This window comes from Triticum aestivum, chromosome 7B (genome assembly GCF_018294505.1).
Source record: "Triticum aestivum cultivar Chinese Spring chromosome 7B, IWGSC CS RefSeq v2.1, whole genome shotgun sequence".
Lineage (NCBI taxonomy): Eukaryota > Viridiplantae > Streptophyta > Magnoliopsida > Poales > Poaceae > Triticum > Triticum aestivum.
Window position 1 is genome coordinate 116,201,667 of NC_057813.1, and position 24,919 is coordinate 116,226,585.

The following is a 24,919-nucleotide window of genomic DNA, read 5'->3' on the forward strand; positions in this document are numbered from 1 at the left end:
AACATCTTGAGCTTGCGTTGGTTTTCCTTGAAGAGGAAAGGGTGATGCAGCAATAGTAGCGTAAGTATTTCCCTCAGTTTTTGAGAATCAAGGTATCAATCCAGTAGGAGGCTCCTCAAAAGTCCCACGCACCTACACAAACAAACAAAGAACTCGCAACCAACACAATAAATGGGTTGTCAATCCCTTCACGGCCACTTGCGAAAGTGAGATCTAATAGAGATAGTATGATAAGATAAATATATTTTTGGTATTTTGTAATATAGATGCAAAAAGTAAAGATGCAAATAAAAGTAGATTGGAAGCAAATATGATAAGAGATAGACCCGGGGCCATAGGTTTCACTAGTGGCTTCTCTCAAGATAGTATAAGTATTACGGTGGGTGAACAAATTACTGTCGAGCAATTGATAGAAAAGCGAATAATTATGAGATTATCTAGGCATGATCATGTATATAGGCATCACGTCCATGACAAGTAGACCGACTCCTGCCTGCATCTACTACTATCACTCCACACATCGACCGACTCCTGCCTGCATCTAGAGTATTAAGTTCATAAGAACAGAGTAACGCCTTAAGCAAGATGACATGATGTAGAGGGATAAACTCATGCAATATGATATAAACCCCATCTTTTTATCCTCGATGGCAACAATACAATACGTGCCTTGCAACCCTTTCTGCCACTGGGTAAGGACACTGCAAGATTGAACCCAAAGCTAAGCACTTCTCCCATGGCAAGAAAGATCAATCTAGTAGGCCAAACCAAACTTATAATTCGAAGAGACTTGCAAAGATAACTCAATCATAGATAAAAGAATTCAGAGGAGATTCAAATATTTCTCATAGATAAACTTGATCATAAACCCACAATTCATCGGATCTTGACAAACACACCGCAAAAAGAGTTTACATCGAATAGATCTCCACAAGAGAGGGGGAGAACATTGTATTGAGATCCAAAAAGAGAGAAGAAGCCATCTAGCTAATAACTATGGACCCGAAGGTCCGTGGTAAACTACTCACAACTCATCGGAGAGGCTATGGTGTTGATGTAGAAGCCCTCTGTGGTCGATTCCCCCTCTAGCAGAGCATCGGCGAAGGCTTCAAGATGGGATCTCACGGATAAAGAAGGTTATGGTGGTAGAAACTGTGTTTTGTTGGCTCCCTGGATGTTTTCGGGGTACGTACGCTTATATAGGAGGAAGAAGTACGTCGGTGGCCGCCCGAGGGGCCCACGAGACAGGGGGCGCGCCCTACCCTCTCGTGACCGCCTCGTCTGCTTCTTGACTTACACCCCAAGTCATATGGATCACATTCTTTCCAAAAATCACGCTCCTGAAGGTTTCATTCCGTTTGGACTCCGTTTGATATTCCTTTTCTTCGAAATACTGAAATAGGCAAAAAGACAGCAATACGGGCTAGGCCTCCGGTTAGTAGGTTAGTCCCAAAAATGATATAAATGTGTAAAATAAAGCCCAGAAACATCCAAAAGGGGTAATATAATAGCATGAAACAATCAAAAATTATAGATACGTTGGAGACATATTAAATCCCAGCTACCGACATCCTCCCTCTTCATGTAAACCTTGTAAAACAAGAGAGAATTGAAGGAAATATGCCCTAGAGGCAATAATAAAGCTATTATTTATTTCTTTATTTCATGATAAATGTTTATTGTTCATGCTAGAATTGTATTAACCGGAAACATAATACATGTGTGAATACATAGACAAACATAATGTCACTAGTATGCCTCTACTTGACTAGCTCGTGGATCAAAGATGGTTGAGTTTCCTAGCCATAGACATGAGTTGTCATTTTATTACGGGATCACATCATTAGGAGAATGATGTGATTGACTTGACCCATTCTGTTAGCTTAGCACTTGATCGTTTAGTACGTTGCTATTGCTTTCTTCATGACTTATACATATTCCTATGACTATGAGATTATGCAACATCCTGTTTACCGGAGGAACACTTTGTGTGCTACCAAACATCACAACGTAAATGGGTGATTATAAAGGAGCTCTACAGGTGTCTCCGAAGGTACATGTTGAGTTGGCGTATTTCGAGATTAGGATTTGTCACTCTGATTGTCGGAGAGGTATCTCTGGGCCCTCTCGGTAATGTACATCACTATAAGCCTTGCAAGCAATGTGACTAATGAGTTAGTTGTGGGATGATGCATTACATAACGAGTAAAGAGACTTGCCGGTAACGAGATTGAACTAGGTATTGAGATACCGACGATTGAATCTCGGGCAAGTAACATACCGATGACAAAGGGAACAACGTATGTTGTTATGCGATTCAATCGATAAAGATCTTCGTAGAATATGTAGGAGCCAATATGGGCATCCAGGTTCCGCTATTGGTTATTAACCAGAGAGGTGTCTCAGTCATGTCTACATAGTTCTCGAACCCGTAGGGTCCGCACGCTTAACATTCATTGACGATATAGTATTATATGAGTTATGTATGTTGGTGACAGAATGTTGTTCGGAGTCCCGGATGAGATCACGGACATGACGAGGAGCTCCGGAATGGTCCGGAGGTAAAGATTCATATATTGGATGATATGGTTAGCCCAAGGGGTCAGGCCCACGGGGTGATAAGTCGGTGCAAGTTTTGTGGAGGCTAGGGGACCAAACGCCGGAGACCCTGGCGTCTGGCCATGGGCCAAATGCCGAGGCCCATGGCGTCTGGGCCAGACGCCAAGGATTGCGGTGTTTGGTCCTGGAGTCCGAGTGAGACTCTTGCCTTTTTTCGGGAAAAACCGACATTGAGGAGGCTTTTGCTCCAAGTTTCGACCCCAGGGCTCAACATATAAATAGAGGGGCGGAGCTAGCACCAAAGACACATCAAGAAACACCAAGCCATGTGCCGGCAACACCGTCCCCTCTAGTTTATCCTCCGTCATAGTTTTCCGTAGTGCTTAGGTGAAGCCCTGCGGAGATTGTTCTTCACCAACACCGTCACCATGCTGTCGTGCTGTCGGAACTCATCTACTAGTTTGCCCGTCTTGCTGGATCAAGAAGGCGAGGACGTCATCAAGCTGAATGTGTGCATAACTCGGAGGTGCCGTGGGTTCGGTACTTGGATCAGTCGGATCGTGAAGACGTACGAATACATCAACCGCATTGATAAACGCTTCCTCTTAGCAATCTTCAAGGGTATGAAGATACACTCTCCCTCTCGTTGCTATGCATCACCATGATCTTGCGTGTGCGTAGAATTTTTTTGAAATTACTACGTTCCATAACAGTGGTATCAGAGCCTGGTTTATGCGTAGATGTTATATGCACGAGTAGAACACAAGTGAGTTGTGGGTGATACAAGTCATACTGCTTACCAGCATGTCATACTTTGGTTCGGCGGTATTGTTGGATGAAGCGGCCCGGACCGACATTACGCGTACGCTTACGCGAGACTAGTTCTACCGACGTGCTTTGCACATAGGTGGCTGGCGGGTGTTAGTTTCTCCAACTTTAGTTGAACCGAGTGTGGCTACGCCTGGTCCTTGAGAAGGTTAAAACAACACTAACTTGACGAAATATCGTTGTGGTTTTGATGCGTAGGTAAGAACGGTTCTTGCTCAGCCCGTAGCAGCCACGTAAAACTTGCAACAACAAAGTAGAGGACGTCTAACTTGTTTTTGCAGGGCATGTTGTGATGTGGTATGGTTAATACATGATGCCAAATTTTATTGTATGAGATGATCATGTTTTGTAACAAAGTTATCGGCAACTGGCAGGAGCCATATGGTTGTCGCTTTATTGTATGCAATGCAATCGCCATGCAATTGCTTTACTTTATCACTAAGCGGTAGCAATAGTCGTAGAAGCAATAGGTGGCGAAACGACAATGATGCTACGATGAAGATCAAGGTGTCGCACCGGTGACGATGGTGATCATGACGGTGCTTCGGAGATGGTGATCACATGCACAAGATGATGATGGCCATATCATATCACTTATATTGATTGCATGTGATGTTTATCCTTTATGCATCTTATTTTTCTTTGATTGATGGTAGCATTATAAGATGATCTCTCACTAAATTTCAACGTATAAGTGTTCTCCCTGAGTAAGCACCGTTGCGAAAGTTCTTCGTGCTGAGACACCACATGATGATCGGGTGTGATAGGCTCTACGTTCAAATACAACGGGTGCAAAACAGTTGCACACGCGGAATACTCAGGTTAAACTTGACGAGCCTAGCATATACAGATATGGCCTCGGAACACTGAGACCGAAAGGTCGAGCGTGAATCATATAGTAGATATGATCAATATAGTGATGTTCACCATTGAAAACTACTCCATCTCACGTGATGATCGGACATGGTTTAGTTGATTTGGATCACGTGATCACTTAGATGATTAGAGGGATGTCTATCTAAGTGGGAGTTCTTAAGTAATATGATTAATTGAACTTTAATTTATCATGAACTTAGTCCTGATAGTATTTTGCAAATTATGTTGTAGATCAATAGCTCGCGTTGTTGCTTCCCTATGTTTATTTTTGATATGTTCCAAGAAAAAACTATGTTGAAAAATGTTAGTAGCAATGGTGCGGATTCGATCCATGATCTAAGGTTTAGCCGCATTGCTGCACAAAAGAATTATGTCCTTGATGCACCGCTAGGTGACAGACCTATTGCAGGAGCAGATGCAGACGTTATGAACGTTTGGCTAGCTCAATATGATGACTACTTGATAGTTTAGTGCATTATGCTTAACGCCTTAGAATTGGTACTTCAAAGACGTTTTGAACGTCATGGACCATATGAGATGTTCCAGGAGTTGAAGTTAATATTACAAGAAAATACCCGAGTTGAGAGATATGAAGTCTCCAACAAGTTCTATAGCTAAAAGATGGAGGAGAATTGCTCAACTAGTGAGCATGTGCTTAGATTGTCTGGGTACTACAATCACTTGAATCAAGTGGGAGTCAATCTTCCAGATAAGATAGTGATTGATAGAGTTCTCTAGTCACCATCACCAAGTTACAAGAACTTCGTGATGAACTATAGTATGCAAGGGATGACGAAAATGATTCCTGAGCTCTTCGTGATGTTAAAATCGATGAAGGTAGAAATCAAGAAAAGAACATCAAGTGTTGATGATTGATAAGACCACTAGTTTCAAGAAAAGGGCAAAGGGAAAGAAAGGGAACTTCAAGTAGAATGACAAGCTAGTTGTCACTCCCGCAAAGAAGCCCAAAGCTGGACCAAAGCCTGAAACTTAGTGCTTACACTACAAAGGAAATGGTCATTCAAAGCGGAAATGCCCTGAATATTTGGTGGATAAGAAGGATGACAAAGTGAACAAGGGTATATTTGATATACGGATTATTGATGTGTGCCTTACTAGTGTTTATAGTAGCCCCTGAGTATTTGATACATGTTCGGTTGCTAAGATTAGTAACTCGAAACAGGAGTTACAGAATAAATAGAGACTAGTTGAGGGGGAAGTGACGATGAGTGTTGGAAGTAGTTCCAAGATTGATATGATCATCATCACACACTCCCTATACTTTCGGGATTAGTGTTAAACCTAAATAAATGTTATTTGGCGCTTGTGTTGAGCATGAATATGATTTGATCATGTTTATTGCAATACGGTTATTCATTTAAAGTCAGAGAAAAATTGTTGTTCTGTTTACATGAATAAAACCTTCAATGGTCATACACCCAATGAAAATAGTTTGTTGGATCTCGATCGTAGTGATACACATATTCATAATATTGATGCCAAAAGATGAAAAGTTAATAATGATAGTGCAACTTATTTGTGGCACTGCCGTTTGGGTCATATCGGTGTAAAGTGCATGAAGAAACTCCATAAAGATGGATTTTCGGAATCACTTGGTTATGAATGATTTGATGCTTGCGAACCATGCCTTTTGGGCAAGATGACTAAAACTCCATTCTCCGGAACAATGGAACGAGCTATTGACTTGTTGGAAATAATACATACTGATGTATGCAGACCAATGAGTATTAAGGCTCGTGGCGGGTATCATTTTTTTCTGACCTTCACAGATGATTTGAGCAGATATGGGTATATCTACTTGATGAAACATAAGTCTGAAACAATTGAAAGGTTCAAAGAATTTCAGAGTGAAGTGGAAAATCATCGTAACAAGAACATAAAGTTTCTGCGATCTGATCATGGAGATGAATATTTGAGTTACGAGTTTGGCCTTCAGTTAAAATAATGTGGAATAGTTTCACAAACTCATGCCACTTGGAACACCATAGCGTAACAGTGTGTACAAACGTCATAACTGCACTTTATTTGATATGGTGCGATCAATGATGTCTCTTACCGATTTACCAATATCGTTTTGGGGTTATGCATTAGAGAAAGCTGCATTCACGTTAAATAGGGCACCATCTAAATCCGTTGAGACGACACCATATGAACTATGGTTTAGCAATAAACCTAAGCTGTCGTTTCTTAAAGTTTGGAGTTGCGATGCTTATGTGAAAAAGTTTCAACCTGATAAGCTCGAACCCAAATCGGAGAAATGCGTCTTCGTAGGATACCCAAAGGAGACTATTGGGTACACCTTCTAATCACAGATCCGAAGGAAAAATATTTGTTGCTAATGGATCCTTTCTAGAGAAGGAGTTTCTCTCGAAAGAAGTGAGTGGGAGAAAAGTAGAACTTGATGAGGTAATAGTACCTTCTCCCGAATTGGAAAATAGTTCATCGCTGAAATCAGTTCCAGTGATGCCTACACCAATTAGTGAGGAAGCTAATGATGATGATCATGAAACTTCAAATCAAGTTACTACAGAACCATGAGTACGGTCCGCACCAGTGTGGTACGGTAATCCTATTTTGGAAGTCATGTTACTAGACCATGGTAAACTTACGAACTATGAGGAAGCGATGATGAGCCCAGATTCCGCGAAATGGTTTGAGGCCATGAAATCTGAGACGGGTTCCATGTATGAGAACAAAGTGTGGACTTTGGTGGACTTGGCCGATGATCGGTAAGCCATAGAGAATAAATGGATCTTCAAGAGGAGGACGGACACTGATAGTGGTGTTACTATATACAAAGCTGGACTTGTTGCGAAAGGTTTTCGACAAGTTCAAGGGGTTGACTACGATGAGACCTTCTCACCCATAGCGATGCTTAAGTCTGTCTGAATCATGTTAGTAATTGCCGCATTTTACAATTATGAAATTTGGCAAATGGATGTCAAAACTACATTCCTAAATGGATTTCTGGAAGAAGAGTTGTATATGATGCAACCAGAATGTTTTGTCGATCCGAAAGGTGCTAACAAAGTGTGCAAGCTCCAGCGATCCATTTATGGACTGGTGCAAGCCTCTCAGAGTTGGAATAAATGCTTTGATAGTTTGATCAAGCATATGGTTTTATACAGACTTTTGGAGAAGCCTGTAATTACAAGAAAGTGTGTGGGAGCTCTGTATCATTTCTGATATTATATGTGGACGACATATTGTTGATTGGAAATGATATAGAATTTCTGGATAGCATAAAAGGATACTTGAATAAAAGTTTTCTATGAAAGACCTCGGTGAAGCTTCTTACACATTGAGCATCAAGATCTATAGAGATAGATCAAGACGCTTGATAAGATTTTTCAATGAGTACATACCTTGATAAGTTTTTGAAGTAGTTCAAAATGGAACAGTCAAAGAAGGAGTTCTTGCCTGTGTTGCAAGGTGTGAAGTTGAGTAAGACTCAAAACCCGACCATGGCAGAAAATAGAAAGAGAATGAAAAGTCATTCCCTAGTCATAGGTTCTATAAAGTATGCTATGCTGTGTACCAAACCTATTGTATACTTTGTTTTGAGTTTGGCAAGGGAGTACAATTTTGAACTAAGAGTAGATCACTGGACAGCGGTCAAGAATATCCTTAGTGAGGACTAAGGAAATATTTCTTGATTATGGAGGTGATAAAAGAGCCTGACTTAAAGAGTTACATTGGTGCAAGCTTTTACACCGATCCAGATGACTCTAAGTCTCAATCTGGATACATATTGAAAGTGAGAGCAATTAGCTAGAGTAGCTCCGTGCAGAGCATTGTAGACATAGAATATTTGCAAAATACATACGGCTCTGAATGTAACAGACCTGTTGACTAAAGTTCTCTCACGATCAAAACATGATCATACCTTAGTACTCTTTGGGTGTTAATCACATAGCGATGTGAACTAGATTATTGACTCTAGTAAACCCTTTGGGTGTTGATCACATGACGATGTGAACTATGGGTATTAATCACATACAGATGTGAATATTGGTGGTAAATCACATGGTGATGTGAACTAGATTATTGACTCTAGTGCAAGTGGGAGACTGAAGGAAATATGCCCTAGAGGCAACAATAAAGCTATTATTTATTTACTTATTTCATGATAAATGTTTATTATTCATGCTAGAATTGTATTAACAGGAAACATAATACATGTGTGAATACATAGACAAACATAATGTCACTAGTATGCCTCTACTTGACTAGCTCGTTGATCAAAGATGGTTGAGTTTCCTAGCCATAGACATGAGTTGTCATTTGATTAATGGGATCACATCATTAGGAGAATGATGTGATTGACTTGACCCATTCCATTGGCTTAGCACTTGATCGTTTAGTACGTTGCTATTGCTTTCTTCATGACTTATACATGTTCCTATGACTATGAGATTATGCAACTCTTGTTTACTGGAGGAACACTTTGTGTGCTACCAAACGTCACAACGTAACTGGGTGATTATAAAGGAGCTCTACAGGTGTCTCCGAAGGTACATGTTAAGTTGGTGTATTTCGAGATTAGGATTTGTCACTCCGATTGTCGGAGAGGTATCTCTGGGCCCTCCCGGTAATGTACATCACTATAAGCCTTGCAAGCAGTGTGACTAATGAGTTAGTTGCGGGATGATGCATTACATAACGAGTAAAGAGACTTGCCGGTAACGAGATTGAACTAGGTATTGAGATACCGACGATCGAATCTCGGGCAAGTAACATACCGATGACAAAGGGAACAACGTATGTTGTTATGCGGTTCGACCGATAAAGATCTTCATAGAACATGTAGGAGCCAATATGGGCATCCAGGTTCTGCTATTGGTTATTGACCAGAGAGGTGCCTCGGTCATGTCTACATAGTTCTCGAACCCGTAGGGTCCGCACGCTTAACGTTCGTTGACGATATAGTATTATATGAGTTATGTATGTTGGTGACCGAATGTTGTTCGAAGTCCCAGATAAGATCACGGACATGACGAGGAGCTTAGGAATGGTCCGTAGGTAAAGATTCATATATTGGATGATATGGTTAGGCCAAGGGGTCAGGCCCACGGGGTGATAACTCGGTGCAAGTTTTGTGGAGAACTCGGAGGTGCCGTGCGTTCGGTACTTCGATCGGTCCGATCGTGAAGACGTACGATTGCATCAACCGCGTTGATAAACGCTTCCGCTTAGCGATCTTCAAGGGTATGAAGATACACTCTCCCTCTCGTTGCTATGCATCACCATGATCTTGCGTGTGCGTAGGAAATTTTTGAAATTACTACGTTCCCCAACAAGAATAGCCATAAGTATTGTGACATAATGTGTAGTAACAGCCCATAATGCAATAAATATCGATATAAAAGCATGATGCAAGATGGATGTATCATCCCATTATATTTCAATTCTTATCTTTTATGTGAGCATCATTGAAATCATCATGCCTAGCTAAAAAGGCATTAAAGAAAAGCGCTTGTTGGGAGGAAACCCAATTTTATTTTTGTTCTTTGCTTTTTGCTGCTGTTTAGTAATAAATAATTCATTTAGCATCTTTTTAGATGTGGTTTTATGTTTTAATTAGTGTTTGTTCCAAGTAGAACCTTTGGGAAGACTTGGGTGAAGTCTATGCGATCTTGCTGTAAAAAACAGAAACTTTTGCACTCACGAGATTAGCTTCCATTTTTTACTGGAGAGTGCTTTAAGGTTGACTATTTTTGCAGATGATTAATAGACAAATTCCTCAGGTCCACCAATTTATTTCAGATTTTTTTTGAGTTACAGAAGTATTTGAATGATACAGATTACTACAGACTGTTCTGTTTTTGAGAGATTCTGTTTTCTATGTGTTGTTTGCCTATTTTGATGAATCTATGAGTAGTACCGGAAGGGTATGAACCATAGATAAGTTGGAATATAGTAGATATTACACCAATATGAATTTAGAATGAGTTCATAATAGTATCTAAGTGGTGATTTATTTTCTTATACTAACGGAGCTTACGAGTTTTCTGTTAAGTTTTGTGTTGTGAAGTTTTCAAGTTTTGGGTAAAGATTCAATGGACTATGGAATAAGGAGTGGCAAGATCCTAAGCTTGGGGATGCCCAAGGCACCCCAAGGTAATATTCAAGGACAACCAAAAGCCTAAGCTTGGGGATGCCCTGGATGGCACCCCCTCTTTCGTCTTCGATTCATCGGTAACTTTACTTGGAGCTATATTTTTATTCACCACATGATATGTGTTTTGCTTGGAGCGTCATTTTATTTTCCTTTGTTTTGCTTGCTGTTTGAATAAAATATCCCAAGATAATGTTAGAGAGTCTTCACATAGTTGCATAATTATTCGACTACTCATTGATCTTCACATATATCTTTCGTAGTAGTTTGTCATTTGCACTACTAGAAAAAAGGCAATGGCTAATATGGACATTAATGGCGCACCACATATGTGGTGCGCCACTGCTATATAGTAGTGGCGCACCATATATAGGCACACCATTAGTGGCCATATCACTAATGGCGCACCACACCCAAAGTGCGCCACTACTAACAATTTTTTTTAATTTTTGTTTTAAAACTAGTAATGGCGCACCACACCCTCTGTGCGCCAATACTAACAATTTACTTTTTACTTTTTTTTCAAAACTAGTAATGGCGCACCTGGGGATAGTGCGCCATTACTAGTTTTAACTAGTAATGGCGCACCACAACCACGGTACGCCACTACTAACACAAACACACACAACCCCCCCCCCCCTTGGACCGCCTTTTCAATTTTAAAAAAATAAAAGAAAATGATGGAAATGTCAAAAAAATGAAAGAAAATTTGCAAAATCTCTGAAATTTAGTAAAATGGGCATAACTTTTGCATACGAACTCGGATTAAAAAGTTTTTTATATGAAAAATCATCTACTCAAAAAGTTATATCCGAATTCAGCAGGGGGAACCCCGTTGAAGATTTTTAGAATCCACAAAAACCTAATAGAATAAAAGATACGAGGCTTTTAAGATCTGGAGGGGGAAAATTCGAAATAAAAAGAGCAATGGCGCATCAGTGAATAGTGCGCCACTACTATTTTCCCGCCTTCACAATTCAAAAAAATAGCAATGGCGCACCAGTGCACGGTGCACCATTGCTAAGTTGGGACCGACATTTAAAATGGCCGGCCAGCCACTTACCCCTTCATTCTTATCCTCCTCTCCTCCACTCCATCTCCTCCTCTCCTCCACTCCATCTCCTCCTCTCCGGCGACCTCCTCCTCCTCACGGTGCTCCTCCTCCGGCGACCTCCTCCTCCCTCCTCTCCTCCTCACGGTGCTCTTCCTCCGGCGACCTCCTCCTCCCTCCTATCCTACTCACGGTTCTCCTCCTTCCTATCCTGCTCACGGTCCTCCTCCTCCTTTCCGGCGACCTCCTCCTCCTCCTCTCCGGCGACCTCCTCCTCCCTCCTCTCCTCCTCACGGTCTCTCCTCCCTCCTCCTCTACTTCTGGCCACATGTGGAGCTCCCCCGGCACAAAGAACGTACCAGATCCAGGTTGAGAACGAAATTTGAAAAAAATTCAAGCAAAAAAACGAGCAAAAAAACAAGCCAAAAAATGAGCCAGATCTAGATCTGGATCCAAATTCAAAATTCAAAAATAGCAATGGCGCACGGTGGGGGTTAGACGGTGCGCCACTACTATTTTCCCGCCTTCAAAATTAAAAAAAATCAAAAAAAATTACTAGTGGCGCACCTGTAGCAATAGTAATGGCGCACTACAAGGTGCGCCACTGTTACCTGCAATACTAATGGCGCACCAGAGGTGCGCCATTAGTATTTGTTACTAGTGGCATGGTAATAGTGGCGCACCTATAGTGCACCGTTAATGGCAAAAATAGGTGCGCCACTAACATCCTTTTTTCTAGTAGTGTTGCTCTAGTGCTTCACTTATATCTTTTTAGAGCACGGTGGTGGTTTTATTTTGAAGAAATAGTTGATCTCTCAGCTTCACTTATATTATTTTGAGAGCCTTTTAGAAAATCATGGTATTTTCTTTGGTTATAAAATTGGTCCTAATATGATAGGCATTCAAGATGGGTATAATAAAAACTTTCATATAAAGTGCATTGAATACTATATGAAATTAGATACTTGATTGTTTTGAGATATGAGGATGGTAATATGAGAGTCATGCTAGTGGAGTAGTTGTGAATTTGAGAGATACTTGTGTTAAAGTTTGTGATTCCCGTAGCATGCACGTATGGCCAACCGTTATGTGATGAAGTCGGAGCATGATTTATTTTTTGATTATCTTCCTTATGAGTGGCGGTCGGGGACGAGCGATGGTCTTTTCCTACCAATCTATCCCCCTAGGAGCATGCGCGTAGTACTTAGTTTTGATGACTAATAGATTTTTGCAATAAGTATATGAGTTCTTTATGACTAATGTGGTGTCTATGGATTATACGCACTCTCATCATTCCACCATTGCTAGCCTTTCTTGTGCCGCGCAACTTTCGCCGGTACCACACACCCATCATATACCTTCCTCAAACAACCACCATACCTACCTATTATGGTATTTCCATAGCCATTTCGAGATATATTCCCATGCAACTTTCCACCGTTCCATTAATTATGAAACGCTTCATCATTGTCATATTGCCTTGCATGATCATGTAGTTGACATCGTATTCGTGGCAAAGCCACCTTCATAATTCTTTTATACTCCCTCCATTCCTTTATATAAGGTGTATTTGTTTTTTGATAAAATTCCAGAATGTAAGGTGCATTCTTCTAATTCCTCATAATTCCCTTGTTAGCCCTCTAGAAAAAAGGTAAGTATCTCTCTCCTGATTGTCTGTATCTATCATTGTAGCAAAAGAAGGAAACTATCTCTTTGTCAATTGCATGTATCTCATACTTTCCTCGACTAACTGATTTACTTGCCACTAACAAATAAATTTTCCAAGGGTAATTTCGTCCTAACATGTCTATAATTTTGTGCCTTGGTCACCATGCCAAAAATAATACACCTTACATAACGGAATGGAGGGAGTACATGTCACTGTTGATTCATTGCATATCCCGGTACACCGCCGGAGGCATTCACATAGAGTCATATTTTGTTCTAAGCATTGAGTTGTAATTCTTGAGTTGTAAGTAAATAAAAGTGTGATGATCTTCATTATTAGAGCATTGTCCCAAGTGAGGGAAGGATGATGGAGACTATGATTCCCCCACAAGTTGGGATGAGACTTCGGACTTTATGAAAAATAAAAGAGGCCAAAGAATCCCAAATAAAAAACGGAGGCCAAAGAAGCCCACCAAAATAAAAAATATGAGAGAAAGAGAGAGAAGGGACAATGTTACTATCCTTTTACCACACTTGTGCTTCAAAGTAGCACCATGATCTTCATGATAGAGAGTCTCCTATGTTATCACTTTCATATACTAGTGTGAATTTTTCATTATAGAACTTGGCTTGTATATTCCAATGATGGGCTTCCTCAAAATGCCCTAGGTCTTCGTGAGCAAGCAAGTTGGATGCACACCCACTTAGTTCCTTTTGTTGAGCTTTCATACACTTATAGCTCTAGTGCATCTGTTGCATGGCAATCCCTACTCACTCACATTGATATCTATCGATGGGCGTCTCCATAGCCCATTGATACGCCTAGTTGATGTGAGACTATCTTCTCCTTTTCTTTGTCTTCTCCACAACCACCATTCTATTCCGCATATAGTGCTATGTCCATGGCTCACGCTCATGTATTGCGTGAAAATTGAAAAGGTTTGAGAACATCAAAAGTATGAAACAATTGCTTGGCTTGTCATCGGGGTTGTGCATGATTTAAATATTTTGTGTGATGAAGATGGAGCATAGCCAGACTATATGATTTTGTAGGGACATATTTTTTAGCCATGTTATTCTGAGAAGACATTATTACTTTGTTAGTATGCTTGAAGTATTATTGTTTTCATGTCAATATGAACGTTTATCTTGAATCATTTGGATCTGAACATTCATGCCACAATAAAGAAAATTACATTGAGAAATATGCTAGGTAGCATTCCACATCAAAAATTCTGTTTTTATCATTTACCTACTCGAGGATGAGCAGGAATTAAGCTTGGGGATGCTTGATACGTCTCCAACGTATCTATAATTTTTATTGTTCCATGCTATCATATTACTTGTTTTGGATGTTTAATGGGCTTTACTGTACACTTTTATATTATTTTTGGGACTAACCTATTAACCTAGAGCCCAGTGCCAGTTTATGTTTTTCCTTGTTTTTGAGTTTTACAGAAAAGGAATACCAAACGGAGTCCAATTGACGTGCCAATTTTTGACGATTTTTTATGGACCAAAAGAAGCCCCCGGAGTAAAAGAGTTGGGACAGAAGAGTCCCAAGCCGTCCACGAGGGTGGATGGCAAGCCCTACCCTCCTAGGCGCGCCCCCTGCCTCGTGGACGACTCGGAGACCCCCTTGACGTGAGACCGACGCCAAAAATTCCTATAAATACCCAAACCTCCAGAAAATAACCTAGATCGGGAGTTCCTCCGCTGCAAGACTCTGTAGCCACCAAAAACCAATCGGGACCCTGTCCCGGCACCCTGCCAGAGGGGGGATCCATCACCGGTGGCCATCTTCATCATCCCGGCGCTCTCCATGATGAGGAGGGAGTAGTTCACCCTCGGGGCTGAGAGTATGTACCAGTAGCTATGTGTTTGATCTCTCTCTGTCTCTCTCTCTCTCGTGTTCTTAAGTGGTACGATCTTGAAGTATCGCGAGCTTTGCTATTATAGTTGGATCTTATGATGTTTCTCCCCCTCTACTCTCTTGTAATGGATTGAGTTTTCCCTTTGAAGTTATCTTATCAGATTGAGTCTTTAAGGATTTGAGAACACTTGATGTATGTCTTGCATGTGCTTATCTGTGGTGACAATGGGATATTCATGTGATCTACTTGATGTATGTTTTGGTGATCAACTTGCAGGTTCAGTGACCTTGTGAACTTATGCATAGGGGTTGGCACACTTTTTCGTCTTGACTCTCCGATAGAAACTTTGGGGCACTCTTTGAAGTTCTTTGTGTTGGTTGAATAGATGAATCTGAGATAGTGTGATGCATATCGTATAATCATGCCCACGGATACTTGAGGGGACATTGGAGTATCAGGTGACACTAGGGTTTTGGTTGATTTGTGTCTTAAGGTGTTATTCTAATACGAACTCTATGATAGATCGAACGGAAAGAATAGCTTCGTGTTATTTTTACTACGGACTCTTGAATAGATCGATCAGAAATGATAACTTTGAGGTGGTTTCGTACCCTACAATAATCTCTTCGTTTGTTCTCCTCTATTTGTGACCTTGGAGTGACTCTTTGTTGCATGTTGAGGGACAGTTATATGATCTAGTTATGTTATTATTGTTGAGAGTACTTGCACTAGTGAAAGTATGAACCCTAGGCCTTGTTTCCTAGCATTGCAATACCGTTTGTGCCCACTTTTAGCATTAGTTACCTTGCTGCTTTTATAATCTTAGATTACAAAAACCTATATCTACCATCCATATTGCACTTGTATCATCACCATCTCTTCGCCGAACTAGTGCACCTATACAATTTACCATTGTATTGGGTGTGTTTGGGACACAAGAGACTCTTTGTTATTTGGTTGCAGGGTTGCTTGAGAGAGACCATCTTCATCCTACGCCTCCCACGGATTGATAAACCTTAGGTCATCCACTTGAGGAAAATTTGCTACTGTCCTACAAACCTCTGCACTTGGAGGCCCAACAACGTCTACAAGGAGAAGTTGCGTAGTAGAGATCAATAGCCTTAGTACCAGAAACTTAATTCATAGGAGAAACATGTACTTGGCAGATTACTCCTGTGCCCTATGTTCTGATGCCACAGAGGAAACAATGATGCATCTCTTCTGGGATTGCCAATTTTCTAGGAGATGTTGGCACTCCATTGTCCCAAAGAAGTGCAGAGGCATCTCTGTATATGATGATATTCATCTCTCCATGAACCACCTCCCATCAGACATGGCCATGGAGATCATCATCATGGGCTGCTGGGGTATATGGATGAGCAGAAATGATAATTTTTTTAGGATGGTTACGCCCTCTTTGGGCACTTGGAAACACTACCTGAAAGAAGGTCTTCAAGGTACAGAGCTCAGAGCCAAAGATTCAAAGGCAGAGAAGATCAAGATTTGGAGAGAACAGAATACTTAATTTTTATATGATGTTTCCTAGAGCTGGCATTGGTTGATGTTACGTTTTTGTACTTGTACCATTTAATTAATGAAAATATACTGTAGAACAATTGTTCTACGGTTCTGGCTCAAAAAAACTTGTGGGGGATTGTATCTAAGAGGGATAGGTTTCGTAGGAGAAAAACCGCATGCTTATATTGGTTCGTTGTTTGATTCTCCGATGAAAGAGGATCATACCAATAGTTATGCTCTATCCTCACATGATAGTGATTTGTCTTCCTATGAAATTATGGATGATGTTATTTCAGTAATTAGAAATTACGATCATAGCAATAGTTATGTTCTATACTCGCCTGATAGTGATAGTCTTCTTCTGATATTTTGGAAAGTGTTATTTCAGTAATTAGAAATTGTGATAATGTGATTGCTGATTACAATAATATATGAACGTTAGTGATGGGGAATCAGTTAAACAGGCTATGAGCATGAGAAAATTTCCAGCTATCCATGTGAACTGGACTACATATATGCTTGATTTTGGGCTTTATTATCTAGATTGTATGACAGTTGAGATGGGGAATCTTGAGCGGGACAAGAGTCGTGAACATGGGTGTAGGCTTTTGCCTTTGGAACCTTCTACTACTATGTTAAGTTGTGTACTTATTGGACTGGGTGTTTTTTTTATCTTGGAAGCCCTAGGGCTCAGTTTAGGGAAGCGCATCATGAGAATACGCCTTTTTGATGCCTTTAGATACATATAGATGCGTGTTTCTCCCCTGTTTGGAAGGGATGTGTTTGGAATTCTGTGATATGAGGTTAGGGTTCACCCCTGTGCCGTTGTCTCAAGAGAGTTTTTGATTGAGGGGAAGGTTTAATAATCTCTTATAAGTTACTAAGCTCCTTAGGTATGAAGTCTCCTGGCGTATGGATCTAGTTTTTGCATTTGTGGCCCCATGTATCAGGGACGACCTATTTCACACGTGAATGTAGCGCTCCTGCTCTGCTCTGCTCGATAATTCTTTGAATTCATGATTATTTCTGGAATTCAGGGCTTCTTTTGAAAGCCGGGAGTATTTTCTATATTCATGAACGTTTTTTACTTTGGGAAATATTTTGGAAATTCATGAAAATTTTCTAATTGGCTAAATTTGCAAACATGTTTTAATTTCATGAAGAGATTTTCTTCAAATACGTAGACATTTTTCAGATACACAAACATTTTATACAATTTTCTCCCTACATTTTTTTAGTTTTCATTCCTCTTTGTAATTTTCCTTCGCTTCTTCAGATGTATGTAGGACCAATAGGGCAACTGCCAGCTAACAGAAGTGAGCATCCTGGGGTGTGCGCATTTGGTCGTTCTTCAACGCGATGTGCATTGGATAGGACATCTCCTGCATCTAGGTTATTTCGTTGCTAGGGAGGGACGGACTGGTTATCTCCTTCATGTGTTTGTGGGGGGGGGGTGGCACCACCATGCTGGTTCTGCACCAAGCAGTGGGGTCGCCGCTTTCTCCATCTTCCTTCTCAGGCTACTCGGATAGTGGATTCGCGGTGGAAGACTGGCATCGTGCTAGTGCTGGGGAAGAGCTAGAATATAAAGATCAGGCATGGAGATCCAAGGAAACATGAGGACATGTTGGAGATCCAATGTAGTTAGGCCTTGTGGTAGTAGATCTAACATTAAGGTTGGAAGACGACTAGGTTAAGATATTAGTCCTTTTGGGACAAAACTCAGTCCAAGGTGAGTTTTTCTAGAAGTAACAGTGCAAGGAGAGTGGCTTTAAGAGGCAGAGGCACATGTGAATTTGGTTGTGTGGGGGCATGCATTGGTGCATGGGCTTAGGGCCATGCCTATAAGTGCCAGCGAAGTAGTGAAGTAAGAGAAAAGAGAGGTCCATTTTAGTTTATATATGATCTAATGGTCAATTCATTTTATACAGGATGAGAATCAGTGATACACGCTGTCGGAGCCAAATACGGCAGATCTTGGGTAGGGGGGCCCGAGCTGGTGATCTCGGCTAGATGGTAACATGAAGTAGGGGAACACGGTGTTTAACGGGGTTCGGGCCCTTCCGAAGAGGTAAAACCCTATGTCCTACTTGTACCCAAAAAGGGTTTCCCCCCGCTTTGTATCCCAAAGCAACCAACATCGATACACAAACAATGCTGGGGCGAGCAGCACAACAAGCCCAAAAGAAAAAAAGGAAGAGAAAACAAATGCCAACAACGGCATCTCGACAAAGCAAGGATGACCCGCCACCACAGCGCCCTTCGATCGACCCATGACGATACAAGGCTCCGATCCGCCGCGTACCAAGCAGCACCTCCAAGAAGAAATGCGACACCGACGATGTTGCTGCTCAGACGAGTCCTAGGGTTTCCCCCGGCACGTGGAGGGGAGTGGGGGATGGATACAACCGACACCCTCCAGGAAGGACTGGCGGCACCCGCAGGCGTCACCGCATCAGAGCTAGAAGATCCAGCAAGAATTTCTCCCGTACTCCATACAACACCGCCCAATCGGACCGGAACCAGCCAACCAACACACCGCCCACAAACATGCGCCAACACGATCGCGATGCCACCCATGCCGCCTCACTAAGATCACCACCGCGAGGCCAAGAGGACTAGGAGAGAAGCGTCGGGCGACGGGAGCAGCAGCACCAGAGCCGCGCGGGAGGGAACCACCTCCACCGCCGTCGTGCGAGAGGCATGTGCCTCCAACACCATCGTGGTCGCCGTTCGGACGTGGCGGCAGGGCATACCAAGCCACCCCTGGCCTGGACAGCCCCGAATCGGGCCCGCTAAGCCCCGCTGGTCATGATGCAGCAGGGCAGCAACAACACCTCCAGCACCCCGCCGCCCATCACCGGTCCCTCGCCTCTCAGAAGTCGTGCTACAGACCCGCCTCACCGTCGGCCCACCCAGACCCAAATGGGCCCAGATCTGGGCCGAACTGGCACTGCCAAGCCCCGCCGCCGCGCCACCTCACCGCCAACATCGCCGTCGTCGTCTAGTTGATCTCCCACGTCGCGCCAGGAAGCCCCAACGCCACGCCGGACCGTCGCCACCGAGGAACACCCCCGGGAGCCACTCCGCCCCGCGCTGGAGAGCATACGAGAGGGGAAAGGCCAGGGGGCCGCTGCCGCCAGCTTCGTCCGAGCCAGGCCCAGTGGCGGGCGCTGGCGACGGCGGCGGGGAGGGTGGGGACAGAGGGTGCTAGGGGAAGAGGGGCTGGGGCGCGACTGGTCGCCCGCGGGGGCAACGCGGTGTTGGAAATATGCCCTAGAGGCAATAATAAAAGGATTATTATTATATTTCCTTGTTCATGATAATTGTCTTTATTCATGCTACAATTGTATTATCCGGAAATCGTAATACACGTATGAATACATAGACCATAATATCTCCCTAGTAAGCATCTAGTTGACTAGCTCGTTGATCAACAGATAGTCATGGTTTCCTGACTATGGACATTAGATGTCGTTGATAACGGGATCACATCATTAGGAGAATGATGTGATGGACAAGACCCAATCCTAAGCATAACACAAGATCATGTAGTTCGTTTTGCTAGAGTTTTTCCAATGTCAAGTATCTTTAGACCATGAGATTGTGTAACTCCCGAATACCGTAAGAGTGCTTGGGTGTACCAAACGTCACAACGTAACTGGGTGACTATAAAGGTGCACTACAGGTATCTCCGAAAGTGTTTGTTGGGTTGACACGGATCGAGACTGGGATTTGTCACTACGCTGTCGGGACCCCGACTCAATGCCACATCGATCTAGCATGTAACACCTCATATCACTTTGCGGCCTCACGCACGGTATCCCCACGGGTGTCGACTTACCTTTGCCCGGGACCGTTTGCGCCTTTTGGCACACGTATATGATGGTGTCGCTAGCATCCATATGATAAAGAGCCCGGGCTGACATGGCTAGTCGTAAACCCAAAGTGGCACTAACTTACAGGGACAGGCATCCATGACCCAGCATCGAACGTGTCGGTCATCAGCGAGTGAATCCAGGCTGTAGCACTGGGCTAACAGGACTCCGGTGAACCGGGCTGTAGCGGGCTAGCAGGACTCCGGTATTCATCGCGTGACATTTCCCCGAAGGGACAGACACAGGATCGAAGAAGGACACATGCCGGCCAACCTAAGTGTTCCGGAGCAGTAGCAAGCTACCAGGGCTCAGTGGAAGCACTAGGAGACATTTCCTGGTAAGAGAGTCTACTAAGGATAAACAACTAGATAGTCAGATCCCACACATAGCAATACACATTACACGTACGCATAACATGCAAGTATGTGCTGTACAACATGGCATCACAGCATAACTCAACAACTCAAATAGATAAAGACTCAGAAGAGCCATCATAGCATTTATTGCAAACAGGGGTCACAAAACCCATCATACAGAGCATACAAGCAACAAGCGGAAGCATTACATGTCTGGGTACAGACATCTACAAATGAAAAAGGCTGAAAGCCTGACTAACTATAACGTCCGACCAAGATCGTAGCTGAGATACAAGCTACTCGTCGAAGTCCATGAGACCCTAGTAAGACCGATGTCCCCGCTGCAAAAACATAAATAAAGCAACATGAGTACAAAGGTACTCAGCAAGACTTACATCAGATCCTATCATACATGCATGTGTATCAAGAAGGTAATGTGGGGTTTAGTTGCAGCAAGCCAGCTTTGACTCTGTGGCTATCCTGTTCTACGACTACCAGAAACTCTGGAGGTGAAACAACGTACACGAGTCCACTAATCACCACACAATACACTACTATGGATTCATCCCCGTCTCCCTACGAGAAGGCCATCCATAGCGCTCACACTTGTCTTGAGCATTTTAGAGTATCCACTTCAAGTTGTCTATGTACCATGTAAGCATCCAAGAAGTCCATAACCGCGGACCCGGCTATTCGAATAGATCATGTTAACCCTGCAGGGGTGTACTTCTTCACACACGCTCTCGCCACTTACCTCCATGTACACGTCATGTATCTCGGCAACCTTCAAGCGGAAGCCTGGCGAGGGTGTCGGCCACGACCTGACTAACCACACCAGACTCTAGTCCAGGTTTATCGCCTATTCGGGTTCCATCCGCAAGGAGATCCGGCCGGGGTGTCGCTCACGGCCCCAAACGATATGAGCAGGGTTCCCGAGCCCACCAACCGGGTGCCACTCGGTACACCGTGCCACGTGTGCCTAGTCTGTCCCAAGCCCACCCTGCCGGGTGCCACTTGGTAGAAAAATAGCACTACCTACAAACACCAGAAACTAGTTGCGACTCCTGGACAGAGATCAAGTTGGTTAATAAGCCGAGAGAGTCAATTAACGATCCCAATGTGTGGTAGTATCGAGTCATTGGACAACATACATAGAACTCAGTGCTTAAGGACGGTTCCAGCGAGACAACCCACCATGTACTCCTCGTGGCGTCGGAGAGCACCGGGGCGTAGCCCGGGCTCTCGCGCATCTGGTGGGACAGGTGGAAGTAGCGGGGGAGGCCGGAGCTCGCCGGAGCAAAGCTCGCGGCGGTGGCCGGAGTTCGGGCGCGAGCGGGATCGGGCTGCGGGGCACGGGGAGGCCACCTGAGGGGCTCGGCGGCACCCTCGTGGCACCAGGAGCGCGAAGGGATGCTTGGTTTGGGCGGAGATGGGCCGAGACGGCGACGGCGACATGGACGGCGGCGAGAGGCTTCGGCCGTGGTGGGGAGCGGCGCTACGGCGCGGAAACGAGGGGGAGAAGAGAGGGGAAGCAGGGAGATGCTCACGGCGATCACGCAGAGCAGCACAGCGGGGTCGGGGAAGACCTGGTGATGGTGAATCGACGGCGGCGGACGGCGGAGCCCGAGGAGGAAGACGATGGCGATGGCGGCGATGGAGGCCGTCCGGAGGTGCGTGGCTCGACGAGGAGGTAGCCGGCGACGTGGCGGAGCTCGTGGACTGCTCAGAAGATCTCGAGGGGCGCGGTGGCTACGTCTACGGCAAGCGGTGGCGTCGGTGGTGTTCGGCCGTGAGAGAGAGAGAGCCAGAGGAGAGGACGAGGGCGAGGGGGAGTGCGAGGGGGTCGGGGTGGCTGCGTGGCGTCGTCCGGGGCATCGAGGGCGACGAGAAGGGCGCCAGGCAGGCAGGGAGGGAGGTGGCGTGGCGCGGTGGCGCGCGCGCGCGCCAGGCACGCTTCGTTCCCCTGTCGGGGAGGAAGACGACAAAGGAGGGGGGGCCAGGTGGGCTGGGCCGCCTGCTGGCTGGGCCGGCCTGCTGCGGCTGGGCTGCACAGGGGAAGCCCCAGGTAAGCCCCTCCTTCTTTTATTTCTGTTTTCTATTTTTTTCTGACATTTGTTTGATTTAATAAAATACTAAATCAATTTATTACCTTATGCCAATTTTTGCAGGAGCTAGATATATTATTCCAGAGCTCTTTTATAATTGGCATAATTTTTGGACCATATTTCATATATATAGAAATATATTTCCAATGCAAATATTTATCGAATTAATCCAAATGGCCAAAATAAATATCCATGAGCTCCTAAAAATATTGTTTTTATTTTTATCTCTGTCCAATATTTTCAGAGGGCAACATGAGCATTTTCTTGGATCCTTTTGGAGAAATTTTTATTTGGGTCATTTTCAAAAATGATTCTGAGGGTTCCACCAATCCTCATTTCAAATTTAAATGAAATTTAAATATGATGCACAAATGGCTAGCTAGCCTAGGTCATACCAGACTAGGGATGTGACAACTCGACCCCACTTGAAAGAATCTCGTCTCGAGATTCAGGGGTCGACGGAAAGAAAGCGGGGTACTCCAGTCGAAGACGATCTTCTCGCTCCCAAGTAGCTTCTCTCTCGGAATGATGAGACCACTGAACTTTGAGAAACTTGATGTTCTGACGTCGGGTAACACGCTTGGCTTGATCAAGAATGCGAACCGGGTACTCTCGGTATGTGAGGTTATCTTGGAGATCAAGCGTGTCGTGGTCCACTCCGCGGATGGGATCCGAGAAGCAACGCCTGAGTTGAGAGACGTGGAAGACATCATGAACTCGAGAAAGATGTGGGGGTAGTTCCAATTGGTAGGCAACCTCTCCTCGTTTAGCGAGAATGCAAAAAGGACCAATGTAACGAGGAGCCAACTTGCCCTTGATACCGAAACGATGGGTACCCTTCAAAGGAGTAACCCGAAGGTAAGCTTGGTCGCCAATTTCATAAGTCATATCCTTATGATGACGATCGTACTGGCTCTTCTGACGAGACTGGGCTGTTTTCAAATTCTCACGAATGATGCGAACTTGCTCTTCTGCCTCCTGGATCATGTCCGGTCCAAAGAATTGTCTTTCACCGGTTTCTGACCAGTTCAAAGGTGTTCGACATCTTCGTCCATAGAGAACCTCAAAAGGAGCTTGCTTGAGGCTGGATTGGTAGCTATTGTTATAAGCAAACTCGGCGAAAGGAAGACATTTCTCCCAAACCATACCGAATGAGATAACGCAAGCTCTGAGCATGTCCTCGAGAATTTGATTGACCCGTTCCACCTGACCACTCGACTGAGGGTGGAAGGCGGTACTGAAGGAAAGATGGGTTCCCATGGCAGTTTGGAAACTCTCCCAGAAATGAGAAGTAAAAAGGCTGCCACGGTCTGAATTGATCTCTAGCGGAACACCATGCAGTGACACTATTCGAGAAATATATAAGTCAGCAAGCTGACTAGCAGTGATATTTTCTCGAACAGGGAGGAAGTGAGCCACTTTGGAAAGACGATCAACGACTACGAAGATAGCGTTATTCCCTCTCTTGGTCCTGGGAAAGCCGGTGATGAAGTCCATACCAACTTTATCCCATTTCCATTCAGGAATAGCTAAAGGCTGAAGGGTGCCAGCAGGTCTTTGATGCTCTGCCTTAACGCGACGACAAACGTCACATTTAGCAATGAACTCAGCGATTTCTCTCTTCATCCTAGTCCACCAGAACCTCTGGCGTAGGTCCTGATACATCTTAGTACTACCGGGATGAATCGTGAGAGGGGATTCATGCGCCTCCTTAAGAATCAATTGTCGAAGATGTTGCTTCTTGGGGACCACCAGGCGGTTTCCAAAGAAAACAACACCTCAAGCATCAACAGAGAAACTACCAGCAACTTGGGGTTGAGACCCTTTCGGAACCTAGCCTGCTTCTTGGCGTCCGTGGACACTTCTTCTGTGGCATAACGGGCAAGGTTCTCGAACTCTCTGCTATAAGCATCAACAGCCATCTTACTCTGGGTGAAACTACAGAACTCTTCTCTCTTGCGATCAAGGAGGGCCTGGGGGATGTGATACTCGCGAAAAGCCTCAGTGAAATCCCTCCAGGTAGGAATCTGGCCAGCTGGAAGCATAGCCTCATAGTTCTGCCACCAA